Source organism: Vipera ursinii, assembly GCF_947247035.1.
Source record: "Vipera ursinii genome assembly, chromosome: Z".
NCBI classification, from domain to species: Eukaryota; Metazoa; Chordata; class Lepidosauria; order Squamata; family Viperidae; genus Vipera; species Vipera ursinii.
The window spans coordinates 66,710,063-66,736,436 of record NC_139517.1 but is presented as its reverse complement, the minus strand read 5'-3'; the positions used below and the strand labels follow the sequence as shown (position 1 = coordinate 66,736,436).

Genomic DNA, 26,374 nt, shown 5'->3' with positions numbered 1-26,374 from the left:
GACCTTCTGTATACCTGTCATGCTTTATTTCCACAGATAGAAAAAAAATGATACTTGGTAATTCCTTCTATTCTGAATAATTAACATATTAAATGTTCCCCTCAGGCACTTAAATGAAAAGAGAATTTTTTTGGCACATGGTTTTTTTTTCCTTTTCCAAACAAAATATTTTACCAAAAGTATTCCAAATTTGAATGACCACCCATGATTCAGAAATTTGACATTAAGAAGATTCCTCCAGCATGTGCAGTTGAAGTTGAGAAATGATTTGAAATGCTCAAAATCACAGAAAGACAACGAGATGAGCTATGGGAGGAAACAAAAACAACTGTCTCTCAGGTACCCTTCGTGTACCCTGCCATTCTGTTGGAGGGGGAGGAGAAGACTCGGGAGCATTCTTTGCATGTTTTTGCTTCTGCTGCATGGGAATCATCTTCAGAGATGAAATGGACTCCCTCTCAGCTGGTCCAGCCTGACTCCAAGGTTGTTGCGCCCTGAGGATGACCTGTTATAAAGTCTTTATCCAGCACTCTCGAAATAATCTTGTGGCACTGTATTGGCTGCTGGTGGACAGGTCAGGGGTGAGGTGGCTTTTGGAATGGGAAGAATTGCTTTGCGCTTTGCACAGCCTGCTTTAGGTTCCGCCTGCCTTTACTGCAACTTGTTCTCTCAGTAAAAGTTCTGTTGATTAACCTTATGGAGTCAAGAGTTGTGCTTTCCTGAGAGGGTCAGCTGGGGTAGGTCCTTACATTAAGCAGAATCTGCAAAATCGGTCAACCCAGAGAAGCACCCAGCCCTATCGTGGGGACCATGCAAGGAATGTCTGCACAAGGCAGCGACCAAGAGGAAACAGAATGCTGGGGATAACCCTCACCTGAGGCAGCCAAGGACACAAATGGCAAGTGGAGCTGAAGAGCTCAAAGATGAATGGGAAGAAGGCAGTGAGGCTGACCACACCAACCTCCTCATGAAGTAAGCCATGTACTTCATGATGGATCGATTCCAGAACCTTAAGGCATGTGAGACCCTAGCCTGGATGACTGCTGGTGACATCCGCCAAGCCTGAAAGGAGGAGGATGGTGGGAAAACCTTACCACAAGACAGCATGGCAGGAATTTCAGCAACCCCAGTCAGTGCCACCACGACTGCTGGAGCAGCACAGAGGGGACCACTAGAACCAATGTCCTGGGATGTGCTGGTGCAGCAGTCCCATGAAGACAAAAAGCCCCACCACTGGGCATGAAGTTTGAAAGGGACTCCCAACAACTGGGATTCTTCCTGGCCCATGTCCTGACCTACATGCAAGAGTATGGGCACAAGATCACCAAAAAAGGCACCAAAATGAGATGTGTCACACTGAGCTGGAAGGAGCTACAGACCATTGGATGGTGATGCTCCACAATGCGAACACTTGTGAACTGAGCTGTTCATGACAGTGCTCCATCACCAGTTTGAGGACCCTCTGAGTGATCAAAAAATGAAGGACTGCATAAAGACTGTGCAGCAAGGCCACAGAGCCATGGAAGACTACACTGATGAATTTCATGATCTGGCATGCCGATTGATTGACCAGAAGACATCCTTATCAGCTGTTCTAAAGATAGGCTGAAGAATGACCTGTACAACCCCTGTGTTGCAAGGGGACCCCCTGCAGCCCTCTGCGACTGGTGTGTACTGGCTGAGGAAATAGAGATTGACTAAGCCTGGAACAAGTACCATGCAGCAAGGGCATGGGAAAGATCACCCCTGGAGAAGAGGGAAGCAGCAAAACCCCAGGCTTCATAAGTCTGATCCACAGCCTGCTTTAAATGTGGCCAGGAAGGACACCAAGCTACAAAATGTAAGACTGGCTGTATAGCCAAGAAAGCAAGCCCAAAACCTGCAAGGAAAACCACCAAGGCACAACCACAGGCCAGAGAAACAGCATTGAAGGGAGTGGAAATCATCCCCATTGCCCAAACTCTGATTGGACACCGACTCCAACAGCAACTCCCTAGTAAGTGGCCCAGTTTGGCCAGTGACAATTCCCATAGAACTGAGCTTCCCTGGATCAAGAATGAAAGCCGATTTAAGGGTCCAATTAAATTCGGGCTGCACCAGGTGCTTGGTAGATCTAGCAAAAAACTGGGAATCTGACTAAGGAGGCTAAAAGTCCCGACTGTGTTCTGCCAACTATATGGGTGTGTTGCATGCAGCATCACAGCAACATTTGCCACCAAGCCTATAGGGATGTAGATGGGACCCCATTCAGAAGTCCTGAGCTTCATAATGGCACCTGGGATGGAAAAAATCCTAGTCCTAGGGTTAGCCTGGCTAAAAAGGTGGACTGGATACACTGCCTCTCCCGCACCAGTAAAAAATTCAAAGAGTGACCATCCCAAGGCACAAGCTAGAAGTTATCATGCAAGGGAAGGACTTCCCCATCATTCCCAACAAATACCGAGATCTCAGAGATGTGTTTAGCGAGAAGGGGTTAGATGAACTCCCCCCTCACAGGCCTACTGATTGTGCTATAGAAATCCTGCCAGGTGCCATCCTACCAAAACCAAAACTATACTCAGTGATCCCCAGGGAGCTAGAGGAATTGTGACTGTTCATTGCTAGGAATTTATCCCAAGGTTTCATTCAAGCGACATGATCCTGGGTGGCTGCCCTGGTCCTATTCCAAGAAAAGAAGAAAGGGATCCTAGAGGATTAAAGATTGTGTGTGTGTGTGTGTGTTTGTGTCAGTGGGTTAGGACGCTGAGCTTGTCGATCAGAAGGTCGGCAGTTTGGCGGTTCGAATCCCGAGTGCCGCGTAACAGAGTGAGCACCTGTTACTCGTCCCAGCTTCTGCCAACCTAGCAGTTTGAAAGCATGTAAAAATGCAAGTAGAAAAATAGGGACCACTACGGTGGGAAGGTAACAGCGTTCTGTGCCCCTTTAGCGTCCAGTCATGCCGGCCGCATGACCACGGAGACGTCCTCGGACAAGCGCTGGCTCTTCGGCTTTGAAACGGAGATGAGCACCAGCCCCTGGAGTCGGAAACGACTAGCATGCATGTGCGGGGGAACCTTTACCTTTACCTTTATGTGTGTAGAATGTTTACCATGTACCCCTGATGAAGGACATGCTAGACCATCTGGCTAAGGGCAGAATTTTTACTAAACTAGATTTGCAGGAAATGTGTTACTGCATAAGAATCAGGGAAAGTGATGAATGGAAAACCGTGTTCATTTACCCACTGGGTTGTTTCCAATTCAAAGTGCTCCCTTTTGGATTACAGGAAGCCCCTGCTGTCTTCATACAGTTGATTAATAAGGTCCTACACAAGCATCTGTATAAGGGGGTGCTGTTGTATTTGGACAACATTTTGATTTATACTGAGACCAAAGTGGAACATGTGAAACTAGTGAGGGTAGTCCTCCAGAAGCTACATGCTGCCAAATTGTATGCCAAGCTCTCTAAATGAGAATTCACCAAAGCAAAAAATAGACTACCTGGGCATGACAGAATTGAAATGGACCCCCAAAAGGTCAGAGAGGTGCTAGAATGGGCACAACTCTGCACTAGGAAGCAACTGCAAAGCTTCCTAGGGTTTGCAAATTTTTACAGGCAATTCATTTCTTCATTTGCCCAAATAGCACTCCCCAGTGCTTTTTTTGTAAAAGAAAAAGGTGCCAGAACTCACACGTCATACAACCTGCTTTGCCTACCCTACAAGGTTCCATCCAAAAAAGGTGCTGGAACTCCGTTGAGCATTCTATGAGAAAAAAAGTCCTGGCACTCCCCATTATGAACTTGCTAAAAACTAAAGGAGGAGACAAACCCTTGATATGGTCTAGCTGCATTTGAGAAGCTCAAATGCTTGTTTACATCGAACCCATTCTAAAGCACTCTGACTCAACAAAGCTGCTTGCTATACAAGCTGATGCAAGCAATGAAGATGTAGGAGCTGTTTTACTGCAAGAAAACAAAAATGGGCAGCTGCAACCCTGTGCTTATACCTCCAAAAAGGTTTCTGAGACTGAACAGTGATGGGCTCTGTGGGAGAAAGAGGCTTATGCAATGAGATGGGAATTCCTCTCCTGGAGGCACTTCTTAGAAGGGTGTAAAATACCTTCCAAAGTATGGACTGATCACAGGAATCTGGAAGCTTTGAACCTACCCCCCCCCAAAAAAAAAACCCTCTCTCCTAAACAAGCACAATGGGCACAGTACTTCAACTGCTCTGATTTCACCCTGAGTTACCCCCCAGGGACGAAGAACTTTCTAGCCAACACACTGTTACATATGCCACAATACAATTTCTCCAAAGCAGAGTTAATTGAACCAGTGCTTCCATCCCATCAGCTGATGGTCCAAGTAACTACCCAAATGCAGACAAAAGGAAAACCTCCCAATAGACAGTGATGTGATTTCCGCCCTTAAAAGCTGCACTAACGGATAACAAATAGTTCTAGATACATAGCAACATTTGCTCAGTCCGAGATGGACTACCATAGGTAGGGGCTGAAGCTTTATGTACCAGCTAGTCAGTGACTCATGATTCTAGGAAACTGCCATGATTCCAAAATGGCAGGACATTTCAGTTTCATGAAAATGTTACAATTAGTGAAAAGACAGTTTTGGTGGCCATCTCTCAAAAAAGACATTGAAAGCTATGTGGCCAATTGTTCTGTTTGAGCCTCAGCCAAGCGACAGCAGGGAAAGACACCAGGATTTCTTCAGATGGTAGTTAAGCTGTCAGCATCTTGGAGAGAGATCTTTATTGTGGAATTCCCTGAAAGCACGGGAAATATGATAATTTGAGTAGTGATTGATTTGTTCTCCAAGCAGGTGCATTTTATTCCATGCTATAAGATTCCATCATCCCAGGGCCTTGCCAAATTATTCCTGCATCACATCTATCAATTACATGGAACAACCCAATGCATCATCTCAGATAGAGGGGTGCAGTTTACTTTTACATTTTGGAGGGCTTTTCTGGACCTACTTGATACTTATCAGGGACTCATTTTCAGTCTCCACCCCCAAATGAAAGGGGTGTGTGAACACACAAACTCAGTGTTGGAACAATACCTTAGATGGTTCATTAATTATCAATAAGATAATGTGAGTGACCTTTTGCCATTTGCAGGTGGCATACCATAATTTTATATACAGAAGTATGGATTTTACCCCTTTCCAGATGGCCACTGGTCAAGACTTTAAACCTATGCCTGAACTCCCTGCAAATGACCCTACAGTGCCATCATTAAAAGAATGGTTCACCCAACTACAACACACCTGGTTATTGTATGGAAGGCCCTTGCAGAAACTCGTGATACATATGAAACTCAAGCTGAAAAGAAAAGAACTGAACCTAAACCTATTATTGTTGGAGACGATGTTTACCTTTCCATACATTATTTACAGTTGCTGCAAGAAATTGGGACCTTAGCTTTTCAGGCTTTTTCTCATCCAATGTACTATTAACCCAGTCACAGTAGAATTTGCCAAAGTCCCTTTGTCGGGTCCACCTGGCTTTTCACTGCAGTTTACTGAAAGCTGAAATTTCCTCACCCCTTAGACCAGTTCTTCTCCCTGTCCCTGAACCTTTAATAATAAAGGGGAAACAACATTTTAAGAGAGATTTTGGACTCTTGCACACATAGGGGAAATCTTCAGTATTTTGTAGCATGGAAAGATTTCCCTACTGCTCAGAATGGGCAGTATTATGTTGGCATATTAGAGCCCCTAGACTAGCGAAACATTTTCACAAATCTAAATGATTTTTCTAATATTTTCCTTTCTCTCTGCTTTTATTGTATTTTGTTCTGCAGGTTTAATCTCTTTCTTTTGGGGTGACTATATGTCAGGTACCCTTCAGGTGTCCTGCCATTCTGTTGGAGGGAAGGAGGAGGCTCTGGGGAGCATTCTTTGCATGCTTTCACTTCTGCTGTAACCGCATGTGAATTAGGGAGAGGATCTGTCTTGATTCCACTTCTTTCAGTAAAAGTTCTTTTGATTAACCTTATGGAGTCAGGAGTTGTGCTTTCCTGAGAGGATCAGCTGAGACAGATCCTTTCACTGTCACTGAAGTACACCCAAACCAGCAAAACAATTTTAGATAAATGACAAACAAGGCCAAGCCATAAGAGGAAAAGCTGATCTACTCGAAATGGAACCAGGTATTCTGGAGGAAGAAGTAGTGTGGACACTCAATCAGTTGCCTAACCACAAAGCCCTAGGAGTTGATGGAATTCCTGCAGTTGCTAAGATTAGTATCAAGAAAAGCACTGACAGTCCTTTGCCAAAATATATGGAAGTCTGGTCAGTGGCCAAAAGAATGGAAAAGGTCAATATTTATCCCAATACCAAAGAAAGGTGATACAAAAGAGTGTTCCAACCACTGAACCATAGCCTTCATAGCACACGAGTGAAACTCTCTTGAAGGTAATCCAGCAACATTTGAATCCAACTGCCAACAGAGAACTGCCTGTGAAGTAGCCGAAGGACCACTCGGGACGACAGGCTAATTAACTAGAGGTTTATTTAGAGCAAGGCAAAAACAGGATAACTCGTCCGGCTTTTATAGCCGGCAGCTGTCAGTGAGGACCAATCAGGAACGTCCCTTTTGGCGCCGCGTCTAACCGAACCAATCCGCGCCGTCTTCTCTTGACAGCTCTTGTTTCCGCATGGCTCGGTGTTTTGACAGCCACGAGCTGTCAGTGGCTGCGCCTGCGCCGTGCGGGGAACTTTGACAGCTGTCAAAGTTCCCGCGTGTTCTCCTGTCAGATTTGTTTCCCCCTCACAGTAATAATGGAATAACTGTTTAACTTATTATTAATGTTGTTTACACATATAATACACCCCTTACCCCTCCCCTGGAGCATTTCCTCCCCCTTGTTGGTTGTTGGAGCCGGCCCACTGGTAGTCCTTTAAATATGCGGGGGCTCTTCTGTTCCTGTTGGAGCGCCTTGGGGGTGGGGCGATGTCTGGTTCAGGTGGTAGTAAGTTCTCTTGCTCCTCTTCCTCTTGGTTTGGTATCGGCAATATTTCTGCGGGGGCCTGAAGTTGGTGGTCCTCTGGTTGGGGTTCTGGGCTGTGCTGTGGTTGTCTTGGCCTGAGTTGATCGATATGTCGACGTAGATTGCCGTCAGTCTGTGTGGATATTAGATAAGAAATGGGTCCTGTTTGTTGTAGCACTGTCCCTTGGACCCATTTGTTTTTGTCTGTGTATGACCGTGCCCATATCATTTGCCCAGGTTTGAATGTGCGGGGTGGGGGGTGTGATCATTTTCTGCGGTGTACGTGTCTGGATGTAGTCTGTCGAGCCGCGTTATCAGCCTCCTCCCCCATCTTAGTTCCGCAGGTGATTTGCCCGTCGTTGTGCATGGAGTTGTGTGTTGTGACATTAGGAACTGGCTGAGTCGCCGCTGCCAGTTCCCTCTTACGAATTTTTTCAAAGCTTCTTTGGTGGAGCGCACCATAATTTCAGCCATCCCGTTTGTCGATGGGTGGAACGGTGCAGACGTGACCAGTCTAATACAGTTCTTCATAGCGAACATCTGAAATTCACGAGAGGTGAATTGAGGTCCATTGTCTGAAACCATGGTGTCTGGGAGGCCGTGGGTGGCGAATATTTTCCTAAGGGCTTGTATAGTGGCTCCTGAAGTTGTTTTTCTAAGGGGAATGACTTCTAACCATTTAGAATAGCTGTCCACTACTATTAGGAAACTCTGCCCTTGGATTGGTCCTGCGAAGTCTAGATGTATGCGTGACCATGGGTTTTTTGTAGTTTCCCATTTGTGAATTGGGGCTTGGGGTGGCTCGCTTCGTGTTGCTTGACAGGTGTAGCACCCTCCCACATATTTCTCTATCTCTTTATCTATGCCAGGCCACCAGACATAACTTCTGGCCAGAGCTTTCATCTTGACTATGCCTGGATGTCCTTTCGTGTAAGATGTCTAATGTTTGGGTTGTGTTCCTGTTGGGAATTACCACCCTGTTCCCCCATAAAAGGCATCCCATATGTGAAGACATTTCATTTTTCCTGTTATAGAATGGCTGGAATTGAGGGTGTGGGTTTTTTGCTGGCCATCCTGTTGTTGTCCACCTGAGGATTCTGCTGAGTATTTTGTCTTTAGCTGAATTGTTAGCTATAATCTTTGCAGAGAGGGGGCAGTCAGGAAGTTGGGAGATTGCTAGAATTAGCCCTGCTGGGGCTGGGTCTGGGTCCTTGCCTTGAATTGGCAGCCTGCTGAGGCAGTCTGCGTGTCCTAATTCCTTTCCTGGTTTATGTATTAATTTATAAGAATATGCTGATAGGAAAGTGGACCAACGCAGTATTCTTGGTGAAAGAATCTGCGGTGTTGTTTTATTCCAAGTGAATATTCCTAGTAGGGGTTTGTGATCTGTGAATATGGTAAAGGGTCTCCCATAGAGGTAGTCATGGAACTTTTTTACCCCTGCGACTATTGCTAGTGCTTCTCTGTCGATTTGTGCGTAGTTCCTTTCTGCTTTTGACAGAGTGCGTGAATAAAAAGCTATGGGTCTTTGGGTGCCATCCCTGTATAGGTGACTTAATACTGCCTCTATTCCATAGGGAGATGCATCGCAAGCGATGCATATTGGTGTGTCTTCTCAGAAAAGGGTGATTGTTGAACTGTTACAAATAATTTTTTTTAATGACTGGAAGCTATTTTCATGTGTTTTGGTCCAGGACCAGGCAGTTCCCTTGTCTAGGAGCCTATGGAGAGGCTCAGCTATGGTGGCTTTGTGGGGAAGGAAAGCGTGATAGAAGTTTAATAACCCTAAAAAGGCTTGGAGTTCTTGTTTATTCTTTGGGCTGGGCGCTGTCTGAATAGCCCTTAGTTTTTCTGTGGTGGGGTGAATGCCTTGGCCGTCTATTTTGTACCCTAGGAATTCTGTGGAAGTGACTCCGATGGAGCACTTTTTGCATTTAAGTTTGAAACCAGCTTCTCTGAGCCGGCTCAGTACAGCTGACAGTCTGTCAGCTAAGTTTGCTTCGTTTTCTCCGGCGATGAGAACATCGTCGAAATAGGGGCAGACCCCGGGTATTCCTTTCAGGGTTTTCTCCATAATACCTTGGAAGATACCCGGGGCTGCCGAAATGCCAAATTGGAGTCTTTTCACTTTAAAGGCACCACGGTGGGTGACAATTGTTTGAGCTTCCGCGGTGTCATTTGTGACAGGCAGTTGCAAGTACGCCTGCGTCAGATCAAGTTTTGCGAAAATGGCGCCGGAGCGGATGGAAGCAAATACGTCCCTTACCGCTGGCACCGGGTAAGCGTGGGGGCTGAGGGTTAGGTTGAGGGTCGCCTTATAGTCTGCACATAGTCTAATTTCTCCGTTAGGTTTAACTGGGGTGACTATTGGGGTCTCCCAGCTTCCCCCTTCCATAGGTTCTAGTACCCCTAGTCCTACGAGGCGTTCTAGTTCATTTTCTATTTTTTCTTTAAGGGCGAATGGGACCCTCCTAGCTCTTATCTTTATGGGCTGGATGGCTGGGTTTAATTGTAAGGAGATGGGGGGGCAGTGTATTTCCCCAGAGTGCCATCAAAGACGTCTGCATACTTGTTGCAAACGGCTTCGAGGCTAGGACTGTGTTTACCCCAGTAATGGCGATGCCCGGAGGGCTGAACCAGTTCAGCCCAATTAGGTTGGTGCAGTTCCCTGGAGTCACTAGAACTTCTAGGGGTCCCTTGAATTTTTTGTATTCTACAGCAACCTTAGCCTTCCCTTCCAGAGGAATGGGGTTTTTTTTGGAAATCTGCTAGGTGGACCTGGATTTTCCTAAGGGGAATTTCCCTATTGCTTCGCTGGCAGATCTCCTGATACGTTTTGAATGAAATTAAGGAGACTGCTGACCCGGAGTCCACCTCCATAGGGCAGGTGACTCCCTGAATTTTTACCCTGATCCTCACTTTTGAACTCAGGCTGTGTACCTTATCAATTGTTTCCACTAGGGCCCCTGGCGTTGGCCTGGGTGGTTGGCCTACATGGGGAATTGGCCTCCAGATCATGCACGTTGTTGCGGGCCCGGCTTCGGCACACCGGTTTGATGTGGCCGGTTTTTCCGCACTTGTGGCATTTTGCGTTTCTGAACCGGCAGCTTCCCCGGGCATGGTTGCCCCCGCAGCTGGCACAGGTGGCCCGTTGCTCGTATCGTGGTGGCGGGGGGTTTCTGGTTCTTCGGCGATCTGATGTGTCGCTTCTTCGCTGTTGCCTCCGTTCCATTCTGCGCTGAAGGGCCACACCGTCTGTGAAGTCCACCGATTCGTCGCTGTCACTGAGGTTTGCGCTCTCTTGGTATACGGTCGCTGGACTCTCTGGAGTTGTGGTGGTCGATTTCTTCTTGTGGTTATACTCGTAGGCCATTATTTCTCGGGTCAATTCGGCTAGACTCATGTCGGGTTTAGATGTCAGTTTTTTCTGAAGCCGCTCATCCCTCAACCCAATCACCACCTGGTCTCTGATGCGGTCTTCCAGGTCGGGGAAACAGCAGTTCCGTGCGGCGTGCCTGACCCCGGCGATGAAGTCATTTGCGGGTTCGTCCGGTCGCTGTTTCTTCTGGGCGAATTGTACTCGCCAATACAGTTCTGAGCATGCCGGCATATAATGTTTGTTAAGTTGGTCTACCAGGTCTGCATAGGAGACTTCGGTGATGGGTACCGGGCTGAACAGCCCGACGGCAGCGTCGTATACAGGGGGCCTGCTGATGTACAGGAGAGCGGCGGCCTTTGCTCTGTCGTCGGTGATTTTGCTGACGAGGAGAAATCCCTCGACTTGCCCCAGGTGTGATTGCCATCTCTCCGGATGGCGGGTATCGAATTCCCTCACACGCCCGAAGTTGGCCATGTCGTCCGGTCCTAGGTCTCGCTCCGTTGGAAGTTAAAACTTCCAGTGACAGCTCTGGCCGGGAACTCTCTTCCTCGGCCATGACTTCAGCTCAGGAGCGATCCCATCCTCGTCGCCAGTGAAGTAGCCGAAGGACCACTCAGGACGACAGGCTAATTAACTAGAGGTTTATTTAGAGCAAGGCAAAAACAGAATAACTCGTCCGGCTTTTATAGCCGGCAGCTGTCAGTGAGGACCAATCAGGAACGTCCCTTTTGGCGCCGCGTCTAACCGAACCAATCAGCGCCGTCTTCTCTTGACAGCTCTTGTTTCCGCATGGCTCGGTGTTTTGACAGCCGTGAGCTGTCAGTGGCTGCGCCTGCGCCGTGTGGGGAACTTTGACAGCTGTCAAAGTTCCCGCGTGTTCTCCTGTCAGATTTGTTTCCCCCTCACAGTAATAACGGAATAACTGTTTAACTTATTATTAATGTTGTTTACACATATAATACAGCCTGATGTACAAGCAGGATTTTGGAAAGGAAGAAGAATGCATGATCATATTATTAATCTCCACTGGATGATGCAAAAAGCAAAGAAATGCCAAAAAGACCTCTAATATGTGCTTCATTGACTACACATAAGCCTTCAACTGTGTTGATCATAACAAGCTCTGGAACTGCCTCAAAGAACTGGGAATATCACCACAGCACATCCAGCTTATTCAATCATTGTACTCTGATGAGGTAGTCTCTGTAAGAATGGAATATGAAGACACAAAATGGTTCTAAATTGAAATAGGAACTTGGCAAGGTTGCATCCTGTAACTCATACTATTCAACGTGTACACAGATATAGTTATGAAAAATGCATATTTGGAGGAATCTAGACTAGAAGTAGCAAGGAGGATCTGCAGTGGCTAATCCTAACACTCAAAGATGAAAGTGAAAAATTTGGAGTGCCTTTTAACATCAAGAAAACAATGACAATGACAACTGAGAACACACAGGTCAAAGTGCACACTGACAATAAGACTATCAAAACAATAAAGGACTTCAATTCTTTCTGGCCTCTAAAATCAATCAAAATGGTGACTACAGCCCTGAAACCAGAAGGCGTATAGCACTTGGAAGAACTGCAATGTTTGGCATGAATAACATCTGAAAGAGTAAAGACATCAGACTCACAGCCAAATGCAGATTAGTTAATGCAAATAATAATAATAATAATAATAATAATAATAATAATAATAATAATAATAATAATAATAATAATCCCCCAGTGAGGCACTACGTTGAGGTGGTTGTGGGGCTTGTGTACTCTGAGGAAGATGAGAGCTATGGCAGAGGTTCAAAAATACTGGACAGGTCTTATCAGAAGAGCCAGACAAAGAGTGTCTCTCCCATAAAAAATATGGTGAGACGTAAATTTCAAAATGCCATACCGGCTTGGATGTCACCCGGGTTAACAAGGTCTGTGCTAGATATTGGAGTTCCTGGATATCTGGTGAAAAATGGGTTATAGGACTCAGGACTGTTGGCTGAGCAACCAGGGCCAGCAGCTGCAGAACTACTGGAAAAATAGATGATTACCCATCACAAATACACACTGATTGAAAACAAAGAAATAATGATCTGTTATTGAAACTAAAAAGTGGCTTACAACTGGGAAAACCTACCTAATAATGAAAAATCCAGCAAAAGGGGCAACACCAGGCAACTACAGGCCAATTACCTGCTTAAAAGCAACTTTCAAATTGCTAACTGGTATGGTAGCTGATGCAGTACAACAGCATCTATTTGAAAACAATCTCTTTCCACCTGAGCAGAAAGGAAACCACCCCAATAGCAGAGGAACAAAAGATCAACGCCTAATAGACAAAATGATTTTAGAAAACTGCAAGAAAAGACAGACCAACCTGAATGTGGCATGGATTGACTACAAAAAGGCATTTGACTATCTGACACATGACTGGATAATCAAGTGCCTAAAAATAATACAAGTCAGTAGAAAAATCAGAAAATTGTGCAAAGATCGATGGCACAATGGAAGACACAGTGAGAGACTGGGAGAGGTTAATATCAAGAGAGGAATATTTCAACGAGATTCATTATCACCACTAATATTTGTTATTGCACTATTTCCTCTGTCAACAATACTGAATAACTCAGGACATGGCTATCAAACATCAAAAACATCTGCCGGACTATCCCACCTCCTTTACATGATGATCTGAAGCTGTATGGAAAAACATCATGAAGAAGGTTAAATATCTAGGAGTGCATATTGCAGCCTCAAATGTAAAATTGTATAAGAACAATTATGAAACACTATGGTTGAAGGTACAAAGGGACTTAAATAATTGGAAAAAATTACAATTATCACTACTGGGAAGAATTGCAGTTGTTAAAATGAATGTTCTACCAAAGTTCCTCTTTCTGTTTCAGATGATACCTATACTGAAAATGGATGCCAACCTTGATCAATGGCAGAAGGGTATTAACAAATTTATCTGGGCGGGGAAAAAACCAAGAGTTAAATTCAAGTTTTTACAGGATGCCAGGGAAAGAGGGGGACTCAAGGCGCCGAATTTGAAATTGTACTATGATGCGGCTGCTTTGACCTGGGTTAGTGATTGGCTTAATTTAACTAACAAGAGAATACTTCATCTTGAGGGATGGGATTTGGTATATGGATGGCATGCATACTTGCTTTATGACAAGAAGGTAGACAGGGCTTTTAAATCCCATATTCTTAGAAGTGCTTTACTGCGTGTCTGGAAAAAGTACTATAATAAGTTAAATTATAAAATACCGATTTGGGGAATTCCTGGACACGCGATAGAGGGTGTATCTATGGGAGTGAGTATGGATATGGTTTCTTATAAGGAACTACTCAAATTGCAAGGGAATGATTGGCAACTTAAATCAACAGAGGAGTTAAGACAAGAAAACATAAATTACTCTTGGTTTCAATATACCCAATTGAAAGCTAGGTGGAAGTCAGATCAAAAGGTTGGTATCACAATTACAGATCAAAATTTAGTAAAGCAAATTAGAGATTCAAAATGTGCACATATAAAGAGGATATATAATGCTTTAATTGAATTGGATTTGGAAACGGAATTGGTTAAAGATTGCATGGTAAAGTGGGCACAAAATATTCAGGAACCAATCTCGTTGGACACCTGGGAGATAATTTGGGTTAGAAATGTTAAATTTACCCAGGCTCAAAATTTAAGAGAAAATTTTTACAAAATGTTTTATAGATGGCATCTGGATCCCAAGAAGTTGTCCAACATGTATCCTAATCTGCAGTCTAAGTGTTGGAGGTGTGGTAGCTTAGAAGCTACCTATTTCCACATGTGGTGGACTTGTAGAAACATAAAAGCCTTCTGGATTAAAATCTGGTGGAACATTCAAAAGATTTTTAAGAGGAAGATAAAGTTTTCCCCGCAATTGTTCTTACTGGGTATTGTTGTAAATTGTGATGTCAAAGAGACTAATCTGATGTTGAATATGATAACGGCAGCACGGCTACTGGTGGGACAATATTGGAAGAAGGACAATCTGCCCACGGTAGAAGAATGGGTGTTTAAAGTTTCTAATCTTGCAGAAATGTCCAAGATTTCTGCTTAATTAAAGGATCACTCACAGGAGAGATATATTTCAGTTTGGAGGAGATGGATAAATTATATTGAAAACAAATATGGGACTAAAAAGTTCCATTTAGCTTATGAGTAGAATTTAGTGGGATATTGTTATTGTTAGTAGTTATGCTAAGAGAGAGTTAAAGCGCAGTACGAATTTGGTTGATTGTATATTGTGTAAATTTTTATTTAGAATATGATTGTTGTAACTATAATCCTGTATTTAGCTCTGGGAAGTGGGGGGGAAGTGGGGGGGTTGGGGTGGGAGGGATTTGGGGATATATTGTAAAATATTGTAAAACTCTTTAATAAAAAAAAGAAAAGAAAAACATCATCTGAAACAGAATCGCTGCTCAAAATTGTCCATATATATAGCCAAGATATTGCAATGAAGTTTGGCTTCAACAAATGTGCCACACTTACTATCAAACAAGGAAAAATAGTGAATACTGAAGGAATCAAGATGCCCCACAAAAATAACATTAAGAGTCTGGATGAGGAAGATTACTACAAATACTTGGGTATCCTTCAAGCTGACAACATCAAGCACACTGAAGTCAACAAAGAGATTAGAGGTGAATACATCAAGAGAGTGAAGAAGATCTTAAAGTCCAAACTCAATGGAGGAAATACCGTGAAGGCAATTAACACCTGGGCAATTCCAGTCATTAGATACACAGCTGGAATAGTGGACTGGACTCAAGCAGAACTAAAAGCAATGGATAGGAAGAACAGAAAAATAATGACAATGAATCATGCCCTTCATCCACGCAGTGACATTGACAGACTCTATCTACCAAGGCAGATAGGTGGACATGGAATGCTGCAAGTACATCAGATGGTTGAAGAAGAAAAATGGCTTTGGAAGAATATTTGAAGGACAATGATGAAGATGCACTGAAATTAGTATATCAGGAAGGCTTACTGACTACTTGAGACCAAACTGGCCTACAAGAAAGGCCAAATGAAGAACAGAATAGAGGCATAGGAAGACAAAGCACTACACGGACAGTACATGAAAAAGAATAGCTGGGAAAGCAGATAATAATAATACCTGGTAATGGCTAAGAGCAGGTATTGAAGAAAGTTGAAGAAAGAGACAGAGGGACTAATTCTGGCTGCACAAGACCAAGCCTTAAGGACAAATACATACAAAGTCAAAATTGAGAAGACAGCAACAAACAGTAAGTGCCACCTATGCAAAGAATCTGAAGAAACAGCGTACCACCTGGTAAGCTGCTGCAAGAAGATTGCACAGACTGACTACAAACAGTGGCACGGCAAAGTAGCAACAATGGTGCATTGGAAGATCTGCAAGAAATATCATTTGCCTGTAAGCAAGAACTGGTGGGATCATAAAATAAAGAAAGTCATAGAAAATGATAAGGTTAAACTGTTCTGGGACTTCAGAATTCAAACAGACAAGCACCTGCAAGATAACACCCGGACTTAACAATTGTCGATAAGAAAGACAAAAAAGTCTGGATAGTGGACGTGACAGTGCCTGGAGACAGCAGAATAGACGAGAAAGAATTGGAGAAGATAACAAAATACAAAGACCTACAAATAGAAATAGAAAGACTGTGGCAAAGGCAAGCAAGGGTAGTACCAATAGTAAGATGTCTTAGGTGCAATCCCAAAATAACTGGAGCACCACTTGAACACCATTGGCATTGACAAATTCACCATTAGTCATTTGCAAAAGGCAGCCTTATTAGGAACTGCTTCCATCCTGTGACAATATCTGTAATACCATCAAACATCCACATCAGCCTATCCCAGGTCCTTGGTAAGGACTCAATAGGTAGACAAAAAGTCAAATCCAGTCTGAATATCTGGCTGACTGTGTGATGATCAATAATAATAAAAGTTGGAAGGGACCTTGCAGATCATCTAGTCCAACCCCCTGCTCAGGCAGGAAACCCTATATCATTTTCACTTCTTAAAAACTTCCAGTTTTCAGTTTCAGTTCAGTTTTATTAAATTTTTATACCGCCCTTCTCCCGAAGGACTCAGGGCGGTGAACAGGGCATATCATAAAACTACAAAAATACAAAAGTTAAAAAAAAGAATTAAATTATTGTCCAAAGTAAAAACAATAAAAAATATACAAATATTAAAACCCTAAGTAACTCCCCATCAGGCCAGGCCAGCTTGTTCGAATAAATAGGTCTTTAACCCGTGCCGGAAGGAGCGGAGATCCGGTGCCATCTGGAGCTCAACCAGCAGTTGATTCCACAAAGCCGGGGCGCCCACAGAGAAGGCCCTCCCCCTGGGGGCCACCAGCCGACATTCTCTGACTGGAGGCACCCTGAGGAGGCCCTCTCTGTGGGAACGCACAGGGTGGAGGGGAGTCGACGCCGGCAGCAGGTGGTCCCTGAGGTATTCCGGACCCATGCCATGTAAGGACTTAAAAACCATCACTAAGATGGTTCCAGTGTTGGAGCATTCACAGCTTTTGCTGATTAATTGTTTTGTCAGAAAATTTCTCCTTAGTTCTAGGTTGCTTCTCTCTTTGGTTAGTTTCCATCGGTTGCTTCTTGTCTTGCCTTCAGGTGCTTTAGAGCAGAGGTCCCCAACCTTTTGGGCACCAGGGACCAGTTCTGTGGAAAGAGGTTTTTGTGCAGACCAGAGAGTGCATGGTTTTGTGTGCTGCCTGTGTCCCAAGGATGGGGCTTTGCTCGTTTGTGAGGACTGGTTGCTGGAATGCTGTGGCCTGGTACCGGTCCATGGAATGGGGGTTGGGGACCCCTGCTTTAGAGAATAGCTTGACTCCCTCTTCTTTGTGGCAACCCCTGAGATATTGGAACACTGCTATCTCTTCATTAAACTAGACATACCCAATTCCAGCAACTGTTCCTTAGATGTTTTAGCCTCCAGTCCCCTAATCATCTTTGTGGCTCCTCTCGGTACTCTTTCTAGAGTCTCAACATCTTTTTTACATTGTGGTGACCAAAACTAGATGCATTATTCCAAGTATGGCATTACCAAGGCATCGTAAAGTGTTATTAACACTTCACGGAATCTTCATTCTATCCCTCTGTTAATGAAGCCTAACACTGTGTTGGCTTTTTTGGCAGCTGCAGCACACTGCTGGCTCATATTGAAGTGATTGTCCACTAGGACTCCGAGCTCTCTCTCACAGTTACAACCTATACTATACCTGTGCATTTGGTTTTTCTTGCCTAAATATAGAACCTTACTTTTTTCACCATTGAATTTTATTTTGTTAGATAGCACCCAATGTTCAAGTGGTCATAGCAAATACTCTTTTCCAACAACCCAAAAGACGGCTCTACACATGGACATCACCAGATGGTCAACACAGAAATCAGATTGACTATATGCTCTGCAGCCAAAGATGGAGAAGCTCTATACAGTCAGTAAAAACAAGACCAGGAGCTGACTGTGGCTCAGACCATGAGCTTCTTGTTGCAAAGTTTAGGCTTAAACTGAAGAAAGTAGGGAAAAGCACCAGGCCAGTCAGATATGAATTAAATCATATCCCTGTTGAATATACAGTAGAGGTGACAAATAGATTTAAGGAATTAGATCTGATAGACAGGGTGCCTGAAGAACTATGGACAGAGGTTTGCAACATTGTACAAGAGGTAGCAACTAAAACCATCCCAAAGAAAAAGGAATGCAAGAAAGCAAAATGTCTGTCTGAGGAAGCTTTGCAAATAGCTGAGGAAAGGAGGGAAGCAAAAGGCAAGGGAGAAAAAGAAAGGTACGCCCAATTGAATGCAGAATTCCAGAGAATAGCTAGAAGAGATAAGAATGCCTTCTTAAATGAACAGTGCAAAGAAATAGAAGAAAACAATAGAATAGGGAGGACCAGAGATCTTTTCAAGAAAATTGGAGAGATGAAGGGAACGTTTCATGCAAAAATGGGCATGATAAAGGACCAAAATGGCAGGGACCTAACAGAGGCAGAAGAGATTAAGAAGAGATGGCAAAATTACACAGAAGAACTATACAAGAATGAGCTTAACGTCCCTGATAATCACAATGAGGTGGTCACTGACCTCGAGCCAGACATCCTAGAATGTGAAGTGAAGTGGGCCTTAGAAAAGCTGAACAACAACAAAGCTAGTGGAGGTGACAGTATTCCAGCTGAGCTATTCAAAATCTTAAAAGACGATGCAATAAAAGTGCTACACTCAATTTGCCAGCAAATTTGGAAAACTCAACAGTGGCCACAGGATTGGAAAAGATCAGTTTACATTCCAATTCCAAAGAAAGGCAGTGCCAAAGAATGTTCAAACTATCGCACCATTGCACTCATTTCTCATGCTAGTAAAGTTATGCTTAAAATCCTACAAGCTAGACTCCAGCAGTATGTGGATCGAGAACTACCAGAAGTACAGGCAGGATTTCGAAGAGGCAGAGGAACTAGAGATCAAATTGCCAACATACGCTGGATCATGGAGAAAGCTAGAGAGTTCCAGAAAAACATCTACTTCTGCTTCATTGACTATGCTAAAGCCTTTGATTGTGTGGATCATAACAAACTGTGGCAAGTTCTTAAAGAGATGGGAGTACCAGAACATCTTATTTGTCTCTTGAGAAACCTATATGCGGGCCAAGAAGCAACAGTGAGAACTGGACACGGAACCACTGATTGGTTCCAAATTGGGAAAGGAGTCCGGCAAGGCTGTATACTGTCGCCTTGCCTATTTAACTTATATGCAGAGCACATCATGAGAAAGGCAGGGCTAGATGAATCAAAAGTTGGAATTAAGATTGCTGGAAGAAATATCAACAACCTAAGATATGCAGATGATACCACTCTAATGGCAGAAAGTGAAGAGGAACTGAAGAGTCTCTTGTTGCGAGTGAAGAAGGAGAGTGCAAAAGTTGGGTTGAAACTAAACATTAAGAAAACCAAGATCATGGCATCCGGCCCTCTCAATTCCTGGCAAATAGATGGGGAAGAAATGGAGGTAGTGACAGATTTTATTTTCCTGGGCTCCAAGATCATTGCAGATGGGGACTGTAGCCAAGAAATTAAAAGACGCTTGCTCCTAGGGAGGAAAGCCATGGCAAATCTAGACAGCACACTAAAAAGCAGAGACATCACCCTGTCAACAAAAGTGCGTATAGTCAAGGCTATGGTCTTCCCAGTTGTAATGTATGGCAGTGAAAGTTGAACCATAAGAAAGGCTGAGTGCAAAAGAATTGAGGCCTTTGAACTCTGGTGCTGGAGAAGACTCCTGCGAGTCCCTTGGACTGCAAGGTGATCAAACCGGTCAGTCCTAGAGGAGATCAACCCTGACTGCTCTTTAGAAGGCCAGATCCTGAAGCTAAAACTCAAATACTTTGGCCACCTAATGAGGAGGAAGGACTCACTGGAGAAGAGCCTAATGCTGGGAAAGATTGAGGGCAATATAAGAAGGGGACGACAGAGAATGAGGTGGCTGGATGGAGTCACTGAAGCAGTAGGCGTGAGCTTAAATGAACTCCAGAAGATGGTGGAGGACAGGAAAGCCTGGAGGAACATTGTCCATAGGGTCGCGATGGGTCGGACACGACTTCGCAACTAACAACAACAACAATGTTCAAGTCTGTCAAGATCCTTTTGTATCTTAAGCCTATCTTCTGGTGTGTTGGCTACTCCTGTCAGCTTGGTGTTGTCTGCAAATTTGATGAGTTCCCCTTCTATCTCCTCATCCAAATCATTGATGAAGATGTTGAAGAGCACTGGGCCCTGTTCTGTCCCAGAAATATGTCAGTCCTTGTTATGCTCACAAAAAGAAATCCCTCTTCCAAGAAACAGCAGGAACTGCAAGAAAAATACCAACCCCTTTTATTCTCACAGACCTGAGTCAATGCCAAAGGCAAACAAACACAGTCCACAGAAACTTGATCGTCAACACAACAGTTGCCTTTGGCAATCAGCACCTCCCACACCTTCCTTTTTATAATTCAGCCAAGGCATGGGTTTCTAATGCCTTCTCCTTTGCCTTTGGAGCCACCCCATTGCATTCCTCTGTCCTACTCACTTCTCTTGCCTGCATTTTTGTGCATCCTGGATTTGTCCCAACAGTTCCTCATCACTGTCCAACTCAGGCTCCCAGCACAACTGTGTCTCAACCTGAGCGTGAGTAGAGGGGCCAGGCTCCTTGTCCAGCTGTAAGTCTTGGAGCTCCTCAGAGCCTTCCTCTGACTCTAATGTCACTCCAGACCCCTCCTCCTCATCTGATTCCTCAGACTCAGCTGCCAGATCCACTAGCTAGCGAGGAATCACAACAGGCCCATAACAAAGCCCTGGGGCTCCCCACTACACACTTCCCTCCATGTAGAAGCAGTTCCATTGAGGAGTACATGCTGAGCATGGCCAGTCAGCTAGCTACGAATCCCTCTGGTGGTGAAGCTGTCTAATCCACATTTTTCTATCTTATCAAGTTGTTGGGGTCTACTACTGTTACTTATGACTGTGAAACTTGGACTCTGAAAAAGGCAGATAGGAAAAGGGTGGACACCTTAGAACTGTGGTGCTAGATGCAATTATTATGCATCCCATGGGCTGCAAAAATAATAAAGAAGTCCTAGACCAAACTTCACTAATAATATCACATAGAGGCCAAGATCGCCAAACAGAGGCTGTCACATTTTGGGCATGTCATACAAACTGACTCTGTCGAAAATAAATCAGTTATCAGTGGAAAAAGAAGAGGGGGCCATCCTAGTATCTGCTGGCTGGACAGTATAAAGAATGACACTGGGATACCATGGCAATCTGAAGAGGTAATGTGAGACAGAGGGGTATGGAGAGTTCTGATCCATAGAGTTTCTAAGGGTCAGACATGACTGAATGGCTGACAATGACAATGATTCCAAATTTGAAACAGGAATGTTTGTCTTCCTGGCATTGTTAGAATAATACTGGGCTATTCTGAATCATGCTATAAAAATCTGTGTCAAATTCAAAATAATTTGTACATACAACTTTTAAATTAAAAGATAGAATCAAGTGAAAACTGATTAAAAAAAACAGCTGCTGTAGGATAAAGATAGTTTAAGATAAAATGATGTTAATCATACAGGATTTACTTCCACAAAATCTAAGTTGAAGAAGAATCCCTTTAGTAATAAGGTCTACGATAGGCTATAGCAAGTGGTTAACCATAATATTATAAGCAGTTATTGCAATATACTGGTATCAATTTCTATACATTCAACTGACAGTATATAGCAGTGGTTAGGGCATCAGAGCAAAACAGGAAACAACTGAGTTGCAGATGCAGTTGCAGTCCTAATCAACAATGAAATATTTTGAAAGACTTCTTCATGTCTAACTATGTTGCTGAAATATAGGATGACATAGTTTCATAAACGTAAGTGTTCACCAAACCATTTTAAGAATAGTTTTATTTTAGCATAATATAATGTTCCTTAAAATTACTCTGAACAATTTCTTATCTTCATCTCATCTAACTAGATTCAATGAGATGAATAAGTGAGCAGTTTTAATGAGAAGTTTTCTTTGAAATAGGTTAATTAACACACACACACCACTAAACACACATGTACAGGGGTTGATAATGTATTTTAATAACTCAGAGAGTAGTTACACTTATTCTGTCCTATGGCCACTGAAAGCATATGTGTGAAATCATTGTATTTCTTGATGAATGGCTTGTGCACTGAAGAATAAATTGAACAAACTGGCAAAGAGCTCACTGAACATGAAATCAGCTATTAGAAGAAAGCTTGTGAACAAATTCTGAAGCTGATATGCATCTTTTGATTAATGTCCTATCAATCATCCACAGAGGCTACCTTAGCTAAGTTGTACTGTAATCATTCATGGTTGCTGAGAGAGCAAAAGCAAAGACTAAAGGGTTGCAATTACTGAATATTATTACCAATTTCTCTCTGCCTCTTGTAGGGAACAATTACTGTGTTGAAGACATTTTTGTCCCTTTATTCAAAAAGTACGATGTTGAACTGAAAGAGATTCCCTTAAGACCTGCAAGATCTTAAAAGATGAGTAACTTTTATAACAGAGAGGTCTCCAAGAATAACAGTAACTTAATCTTACTGAAAGGCCCATTTAAACATGCAATAGTGAAAAATATGGTAAAAAAAATCAATGTTTTAAAATTAAAAATGTAGTTAGCTTTTTTACATAATTCAGTATAGTATTTCTATTAATCTGCTTAATCACATCAATATTTCCAGGGGGTGACTTTAAATCTACCATATTATAATGTATGTTGGTTTTTCCATATATGTTTATATGTAGTGCATATAGATATTAGGGTTTTTTTAAGTACAACCAGAGCTCTAATTTTCAAATTAAGCTATTCCATCATATGAACTTTTTAAGGACGTTTAATTACAGAACATTCAGTTTTATATGATATAACCTAGTTTAATTTTGTCATATCATGTTTTAGGCCTGAGCAAAGTCTTAAGAAATACTGTAATGTGATTATAAGCATTAGTATGCATAATAGGCTTTAACAGATAATTTATTGTTATTTATCTAAAAGGGACATGGGTGCTTTTTTACTGCAATATTTTGACACTAAGACTCATTGATCACTAATTTCAAAGGGGAGAAAGGTTAATCCATCAGTTTCTCTACCAAGAAGGCACTGATAGAAATTCTTTAGGTGACATTCTGAATGATCTGAGCTTTCATTCCTTGCAAACAAATGAGTGATATGGCAAGCATAGTGTTCAAAACACATTTAACCAATTGATTTTCTTTCTGTCCTAATAAGATCTATAGAGATATGAATGAGTGAACTACCAAGATTAAAAACTGCCTCATAAGAGAACATAACACAGCAACATTATCAATAAGGTTATGTAAAACATCATATATCCATTATTTTTCTTCAGTTAAAGTTCATTAATATAATAACTATTGTTATTGAACAATATGGCTTTTCTTATTGTTTTCTTAAATTTTTGTTTAGGCAAGTTTTGCATATTGTTATAAAATGATTAACACTTCTTTTTTACTTTAGGATTTACACTGTTTTATATGTTATCAATGGGCTTACAATTTAAAAAGACAAAAATAAAAAATAAAATGTTACAGAACATGAGTTTCACATAAATTAAGTGTTGAATTCTTTATGAAAATAGATCTTGCTACACATGAACATGTAATTAAGTGCAATACTCAATTAGACTAGCAGAATATGCCCTTTTGGAAAACACCAGAACTCCCCCCTCCCGCTTTTCTCCCTTAAAGAAACCTGTATGACTTCACATATTGATAACTTTTGTTCTTCACTCCTTCCTATTTGCTTCAAGTGGACGTATATTCAATAATTTCTTTTATATTTTTAAAGATTTGTTTTCATTTTCATTAATTAAATAAGCAAGTTAACACTGGCTGACAAAAAGGGTAATAAATTAGGACTGGGAAAATGGTTTCTCCAGTTTTGAGTCATGGAAAATATTACAAGTATGTTAAAATACAATGGGGCTACAGTTTTACTCAAACTGTCTACAAGTAAGCCCAACTAAAAAAGGAGTATTCACTAGAAAAAAATATGCAGAGAATCAAGCTTTGAAGCATACATAATATCATGCTCATAACCTTTATTTGTTTATGGAAGAGAACTCAAAAAAAATCTAAATATTGCGCTGGAAGATGGCTCCTACCATGTCACTGGCATCTGCGTGAATCACAAAAGGTTCCTCTGGGTTAGGGTGCGTTAGCACTGGCTCAGTGGCAAATAGCCCCTTCAACTTTTCAAATTCCGCTTGGCATTCCATTGTCCAGTTCAAAGGCTTCTCTCCCCACTTCCCAGTCTTTAACAGCTCAGTGATCGGTAAAGCAATCTTGGCAAAAGATGATGAATTGCCTGTAGAAGTTTGCAAACCCCACAAAACTTTTGCAGCTGCTTGCGGGTACAAGGGGCTTGCCACTCCAAGATTGATTTCACCTTCTCTGGGTCCATCTCTATTCCATCACATGACAGCCCAAGCAGTCCAGTTTAGATTTGTAAAATTCACATTTAGACAGCTTGGCATAGAGCAGGGGTGTCAAACTGCCGGCCCATGAGCTGGACACATCATCCAGAAGCCTCGCCCACCCCATTGCTGGCAATGGCAAAATAGTCCCAATACGTCTCGTGACGTCACGTGATGTTGCAAGTTTGACATGTCTGGCATAGAGCTTAGTGTCCAACGGTTTTTTTTAGCACTTGCTGCACAAGTTTCACATGTTTGTCCATGGTCTCAGTGTAAATGAGATGTTGTCAAGGTACACTAAGATCCTCTAGTAAAGATGTTCATGCAGCACCTCGTTTATGAGTTGCATGAACACTCTAGGGGCCCCCTGTGGTCCAAATGGCATTATTTTAAACCAGTAACTGTCCAGGGGGCAATTGAAGGCCGTCTTCCACTCATTGCCTTCAGTAGTACGCCTCCCTCAGGTCTAGCTTTGTGAATATCTTCCCCTTGGCTAAGTGGCCTAACATGTCCTTCATGAGGGGGAGGTGATACATGTTTTCCACGCTCACTCCCATTAATTCCGCAAAACTCCACGCACAATCTAGGCAACCCATCTTTCTTTTCTTTAAAGAGTACTGGGGCGGTGACTCAAGATTTCATAGCTTGAATAACATCCCTCACTAAGTTCTTGTTAATGTACTCCCTTAGCTCCTTCAGCTCCTTTGGAGTCAAGGAATACATCTTTGGTTTGGGGAGTTTTGCTTCAGGCAGGATCTCTATGGCACAATCCGTGAGGCAATGGGGCAGGGGCAGGACGTCACATTCCTTCTCACTGAATGCTTCCAGAAGGTCTTGGTACTTTCTTGGGATGGATTGCAGTCTCTCCCTTTCCTCCAATGCTTCCTTGCTGCGCTCAGGATTTCTCCTTTCCCTCCTATCTTCTTGGGCTGTTCCTCCCTTCTTTCATGGGGACTCAGGCCTCACTTCCCCATGATCATCTATCTCATGGCTCTCTTCCAATAGATTTGGGGGTCCCCACTTGGCTAGCCAAGTGAATGGTCTCCTGATGCTCCCCTAATTCCAGTTGCACTGGCTCAGTCAGATGGGAAGTAGCCCTGCACCCTATCAGCAAGCCATCAACCTGTTTGAACTTCATGGGTTTTTTAAGCTTCCTCCTGTGCAACCCCAACTTCTGCACCACCACCTGACTAATTAGGCAATGAGAGCAACCTGAGTCCATGAAGGCTTTAATCACTCCCCTCACCACTGAGCAGGAAGCCTTGATGCCCACAGTAACCTCAAGGTGGTTAACCAATCCACTCACCATCGGGTCATCTTCTCCCTTGCTCTCGCTGTCATAAAGGACATTTCCTCTTCTGTCAGCATTCCATCCTCTTCACTCTTGAAAGGGGAATCCTCAACAACTTGAGTTGCAGTCTGTGACTTCTCCTTTCCCTTCTTGGGTGACTTCTTTGGCTTCAAAAGAGTAGAGGTCACAGGAGCATAGGAGCATCTGGAGCATAGGTGCCGGGCACATTGCAGCTCGGTGGCCCTCCTGGCCATACCAGAAATACACAATGGGTGCACACTTGGCCAGTCTTGCAGGTGTTGGGGGCACTGCCGCTGATTGCTTTCCCCCCAAGGCACGCTTCTCCTGGGCATGGGCTGACAACCCCACCACCCTTGTATACTGCCAGGTCCAGCTCTACAGTGGGGACTAGCTGGTACCAGTCCCCAAGCTGATTTGGGATCCCTCAGGCTAGATACAGATGGAATAGGTTGTGGCTCAGCCCCTCTCAAAAGTACTGGTCAGGAGCTGTTCCAGACAGTGCCTCAGCCTCCCTGCGATCTGCCTGAAGTCTTGGATGTTCTCAGCTACAGCTCTGGTACCCTGCTTAACCATCTGGACTTCCAGATCCACCCGCTGGGCCTGCACAGGGTGCCCAAACTGGACCTGAAGCTCAGGAGCACCTTTGGCAT

At 43.3% G+C, this 26,374-nt stretch overlaps 1 protein-coding gene across 1 annotated transcript in view; it reads right to left on the bottom strand.

The window, feature by feature from the left end:
* GLI3 (GLI family zinc finger 3) overlaps positions 1-26,374 on the bottom strand; it is a gene marked incomplete at its 5' end in the record, with an annotated part of 320,743 nt that overhangs the window by 69,513 nt on the left and 224,856 nt on the right. The gene's annotated exons all lie outside the window — the stretch shown is intronic.